Below are 6,000 nucleotides of genomic sequence, written 5' to 3'. Positions count from 1 at the left end.
AAGGATAAAAAGAAAAAAGAAAAATAAAAGCATAAAAGGATAGGAAAATAGAAAGGGAGATATTTTATTTTTTTTCCGTTTTTTTTTACTTTTACTTACTAAAGATCTGACAATTAATATTATATTTTATAAAATAAAATGATTTCTACGTACTTATTTGTCTTATTAAATTGTTAACGTTCGATAATATCACGTTTGTTATAAATCGAAGAAAATTTATAATGACGATCGCGAATTTCTTTAGGAAATTAACACAAGCGTATCGGTTTAAACTTCGAAGCAACATCTCGTTTTATCGACAAACAACATTCGAGCGATCTGTCAATATGTGTCTCAAGTAAATATTGCCATTTCCGATTGGTATACCTGACCAAACGTTTACATTGTATAGTTCGTATTATCGATCAATGGGTACTAACGAATATAACGATAGTGACATAAATCTTCTTGACTAGTTTGTTTTTCCTTTTATTTTTTATTTTTCTTTTTTATTTTCGATCGGCAAAACGATGATTTAAAAATTGATGATTATAACTTGGAGAAAGAAAAATTTTCTTATATTTGTTCTCTCTTTATCTCTCTCTCTCTCTCTCTTTCTCTCTTTGTCTCACATTTTTTTTGAAAATGAAATTTATTGAGCGTGGAACTTTTAAGAGCGGAGAGAGAAAGAGAGACATAGAGGGAGAAAGGGAGGAAGGTGAATCGACTTTTGAATCTTTCTGTACGAGAATACGTAGGTGTGGCTCGTGACACAAGACAGAACTAGCTCGTATTTTATTTCGAGTGTCAGGCCCCCTCTCGATCTCGAACTCCGCATGAAAGTAAAACCCCCCTTCTCTCTCTCTCTCTCTCTTTCTCTCTCTCTCTCTGTCTTCTGAAAACAAAAAGAAAGGAGTGAGTTGGCATAGCTTTACTTCTTTCGTTCTCCATGCCAAATAGGAAAGGAACTAGAAAGGTGCAAATATCTCTGTTATTTATTGAAACGTTCGGTGATATCAAATTTATGATCTAGAAAAGTATCGATCTAATACAAATATTTGAAAATTGTTTCGTCAAATTTTTCTTTTTTTTTTTTTTTTTTTTTGCAAAATCTACCTCGTCTTACGTTTTCTAACGGAGGTATGATATTATCACTTTAGTTTAATTTTTTTTTTGTTTTTTCATGTCTTTTTTTCTTTTTTTTTTTAAGTACCAAATTATATATATATATATATATATATATATATATATATATGGTGGTGTAAAATAGTTTTAAAAATTATTAAAAATTATTCACGTAGAAAAATTCATTTTCGGGAAAATAATTTTCTTTTAAAAATACGACTAATGCAAGTTAATTTAATTATATTAAGACAAAACAAAACAAAATATAAAAAAGAGAATATATGGATCAGTTCATAAGATAAAATTTATCTTTATGATTCGGTTTGGACTAAACTTTAAAGAATAGAAATAGAAATGGTTGCTATATATAAGAGGGAAGATTCTCGAAAACCACACCCCAAGATTGAAGGATTCGTCGGCGTTACAAAGAGAGACGTAGCAAGGGAGGGATTGTGGCAGGTTTGCCTTTAACAAAATTTGTCGCGAGGGTAGAGGGTTGCGTTGGATTTAATTTTAAGGGTCTTGAATTGAGAAGGTCGAATTGGTCCGTCGAATCGCACCGATATAGAGAGTTTCAAAATCAATAATTTGTCTCTTAAAAAATAATACGGGAAAAGTATCGTATTAATGACGATATCGAATTTTGATATCGAATTCACATTAATGTGAAGTAAATCCTAAGTTAATTCATAAATATTATTTTAAATGAAAATCTAATTAAACCTATATTTTATATACTCGTCTATCGTTGAAAAGAATAAAAAGAGAATGCGTATTGTGTAATAAATTAATCAGATACTAAACTTCTCTTTAACGACTAATACTGTAATATCACATGGACATCAATTACACAATAATAATAATAATAATAATAATAATAATAATAATAATAATAATAATAATAATAATAATAATAATAATAATAATAATAATAATAATAATAATAATAATAATAATAATAATAATAATAATAATAATAATAATAACAATAACAATAACAATAACAATAACAATAACAATAATTACTTACGTAAATACATTCTATGGTGTCTTATATAAAGTCTATAAAAAAAAAAAAAAAGGTTCAATTTCACGATCGAGTAAGTAATTACTTACTATGAATTTCACGTACACCCGTTAGATCGTGTCAAAGTAAAGTAAGTAACCGAAAGCGCTCCGGTAGAGTGAGCTGAGTAAAAAGATAGAAAGAGAAGGAGTAAAGAGTAGGGATCGTGGCCTGGCCGATGGTTGCGTTCGAGAGAAGAGAAAGGGAGGAAGAGGAGGAGCAGGTAAAGAGGGTGAGGATTTGTAGTGGTGGGGAGGATATCGGAGCGTGCGCGAGAGGTTGGTTCTTGGTCGCGACGCGACGCGATGCGTCGAGACGAGACTAACTCAGTGCGCGGCACGTCTTATCGTGGTAGTACTACCATGAGCGGAACTTTCGGCAACGTGCTCACCATTGTTATGCGTACGAAAATAATCGTCGAGCGACATTGTCGTCGAGACGCACGCGCGCACGACCTCCCCTCGAGAGCCGATCGTTTCTTTTGATTTTCTCGGGGAGAAACCACCCCTACCCCTCGTCATTACTACCCTTCTCCAGCTATATTTCCAACCCTCTCTTCTCTCTCTCTCTCTCTCTCTCTCTCTTTCTCTCTCTCTCTCTCTCTCTCTCTCTATATATATATATATATATATATATATATATATATGTATATATATTTCTCTTTCATTCTCTGTCTCTCTTTTTCTTTTTATTTCGTTCTCTTTTTCTCGTATACGTATACAGACACAGACGACACACTGATATACTCACATACGTTCGATTCTTTTTCTTCTTCCTCCCTTTGAAGGCTCGGGTGAGCTTCTTCGACGTCGTCGGAGGGTGTTGAAGAGGAGAAGGGGAGGGTGGAGGGAGAAAAGGGGGGGACGGACACGACGGGAGTCCGGCCTAATTTCCAAGAGCACCGGCCGCGTTAAACCAAAGTGCCGCCTTTGCCCGTTGCCGTTCGACTCTAACTTTTCCGACCCCGGCTCCGCGTGATATTTATTATTCTCCTAGTCTATCGCGATCAACGAACGCGAGTTTTCCAGTTTCGGCCGAGACCAATCAAAAGTGACCCGACTTAACGAGATCTCCACGAGGCTTTCCTTCTTTTAAAGGAACAATTCGTCGATATTTTTATTCTTCGACCCTGACAATTCAACGTAACTACGAAAGAAAAAGATTGTGTCAAGTGCGAGACAGGTGCTAAGAGATTCGATCGACATAATTCATCGTTTTGAAAGGTCAGATAATATATCATTTTTAATAAGAAGAATTTTATTTTAAAACTTATTATAATTAATATAGCCAGTGAAAATTTTTAAAAATTTATATACATACATTATACACTTTATATATATATATATATATATATATATATATATATATATTAATAGGGACACAAGAATCTGTTTGATTCAAAAGATAAACATTAAATGATCGTAATTTACGGCAATGTTATGATATGAAGAACGATAACATTCAGTTTTTCGTCCCTTTTGTCAATCATTTTAATTTAAGTAAGAACGTATGTTTACATGTAATAATATCACGTACTCGTGTAGATGATCCATGAGTGGGAAGGTCGACGGCGAACGAAAATTACTGTGATCTATACGTCGCGCCTTTCTTTCCTCTCTCTCCCTCTCTCTCTCTCTCTCTCTCTCTCTCTCCCTCTTGTTTTCTATTTCTCTTATTCTCTTTCTCTCTCTTTCTCTTTCTCTCTCTTTCTCTTTCTCTCTGTCTGTCTCTCTCTCTTTCTCTCTCTCTCTCTCTATCTCTCTTACACCTCGTGTCCGTTTGTTTTACCAATTAAGAAGACACGTTCAAAGAGATGGGATAGTCACTGTCTAAACTCAGCCGGCCTATGGGAGTGTATGCATAACGGTACGAACTTTTTTGGAATCGTGTCTGAGTATTCACTTTTTCTTTTTTCTCTTCTTTATTCGATGACAAAAATGGTCTTACGTTTATCGTCTTTATTCTTCCTTTCTTTCTCGTTTCTCGAAAATACTGATCGAATTCCGAACGAAAATCTGTCAATAAATTTATTTTAAATCGATTTTCTTACGTTCTTTTTTTTTCTTCATATCATTGACTATCGTAAATTATTGAATATTATAAAATATTCATTTAATTTATATCCTTGTCGATAATTATCAGTCAGTCATTTGAAGCTTATTCTTTTTATACATTGCATCTAAATACCTATACATATATTTTAATTTTAGTTGAATGAAAGAGAGAGAGAGAGAGAGAGAGAGAGAGAGAGAGAGAGAGAGAGAGAAAGAGAAAGATAAGATAAATGTGATATTTCGAGATATATGAAAAAAAAAAGAAAAAAAAAAGAAAAGAAAAAGAAAAAGAGAGAATATGTTTCTAAGGCATCAACGAAATGACACGGTTCTCACGTTTCGTTTAAAACGATGACATTAATTGGTCAGAAATATGTCGGCTCTATTTGAAGAAATAATATCGTAATACGTACTTTACGCAAAAGATATGTTCAGAATCAACATCGTTTCGGGATAACATCGAGTACTACTGGAATATAATAATGATTACAATTATGAGCGACATAATGGCGCTCGCCTGTCAAGCTCCATAAAATCTGCTTATTATTTTGCTCATAAACACCTGCGTTCGCGAGGTAGCATTCACGTATGTATATAGTATGTAAGTATGTAGTTACGTACTTACCGTAGTCAGTATGTAGTCTTTGCGTCTGGCTGTTCGCTCTTCCGGTGATTTTCATTGACTACCAGAGAAAGGGCATTTGCAAGAGACATAACCGTCGTCATTATTGTTACTTAGATATATATTTTTGTTTTCTTTCTTGTTTTCTTTTTTTCCTTTTTTTTTCCTTTTCTTTCTTTTTTTCTTCTTTTTTCCTTTTCTCTTTATCTTTTCTCGACTTTTTATTTTCCCGTTTTCATGGATATCCAAGAATAGCTTTTATATATTACTCGACGAAAGAAGGTCGTATAAATAAATAATACTATATATATATTATTTCTTGGAAATATTCGACGAATGAAATGTAACATAAATAATTTATATACATAGATATAATTCCATTGAGAATTTCGATAGGAGCTATTATAGACGATCTTTGTCTTATTTCTATTTAAATAAGAAAGATACAGGTAATATTATTTCTCAATTATTATATTTTTCGATAGTGAGAAGCTTTAACAATTTAGATCGTTGAATGAAAATGCTCGAAAGTAACTTTTTCTTTCTTTTTTTTTTTTTTTTTTTTTTTTTTTATACATTAGTATCATATCTGTTCATATCTATTCATTGATCTAATAAATCGGATTATTTTTCTTCTATACGTGAGAGACAAAACTGATACGCGTGTAATGACACGAGTTCATGACTTACATTTTATTTCTATGTATGTACCTAACCATTTACTTATGTATCTTTTTTGACACTATCTTAGAAATAAAATAATGATTTATAGAGAGTTATAACTTCGTCTACAAATTGTAATGAATTAAGGGTAATCATTCGTCATTATTTGTCAACACCGATAAATCCCAAGACGACGAGTGACTTTTATGTAGCAGTTATCCCAACTTAATTTCTCTGTACGTATACACATATGTATACACAAATATATTCATATCGTTGATTATTATAAACATAAAAATAATTGAAGTCATGAATCACAAGAAGCGTGCGACGGTAATAGTTAACGCGTAAACTTCAATGAAATAAATCTCCTGATCGTGGAATCTCAAGTTCTATAATAAAACGATTTTCTTTGAATATTTCAAGCACATTTCTATTAGTTAAGTACGATCTTAGTGAAAGGAAAATTGAAATTAACAAATTTTGCCACT

At 32.4% G+C, this 6,000-nt stretch overlaps 1 protein-coding gene across 1 annotated transcript in view; it reads left to right on the top strand.

Moving 5' to 3' along the window:
* The first annotated feature begins 3,034 nt into the window (after nucleotides 1-3,034).
* The window catches only part of LOC118445943 (uncharacterized), a 67,869-nt gene continuing 64,903 nt past the window's right edge, over nucleotides 3,035-6,000 (top strand). The window contains exon 1 of the mRNA XM_035876070.2: nucleotides 3,035-3,393. The gene's annotated coding sequence lies outside the window, so the exon portion shown is untranslated. The remainder of the gene's footprint in view (nucleotides 3,394-6,000) is intronic.

The sequence above is a fragment of the Vespa mandarinia genome, chromosome 4, assembly GCF_050613455.1.
Source record: "Vespa mandarinia isolate Hongniang chromosome 4, ASM5061345v1, whole genome shotgun sequence".
Taxonomy (NCBI): domain Eukaryota; kingdom Metazoa; phylum Arthropoda; class Insecta; order Hymenoptera; family Vespidae; genus Vespa; species Vespa mandarinia.
This window is presented reverse-complemented; position numbering and strand designations above follow the sequence as displayed.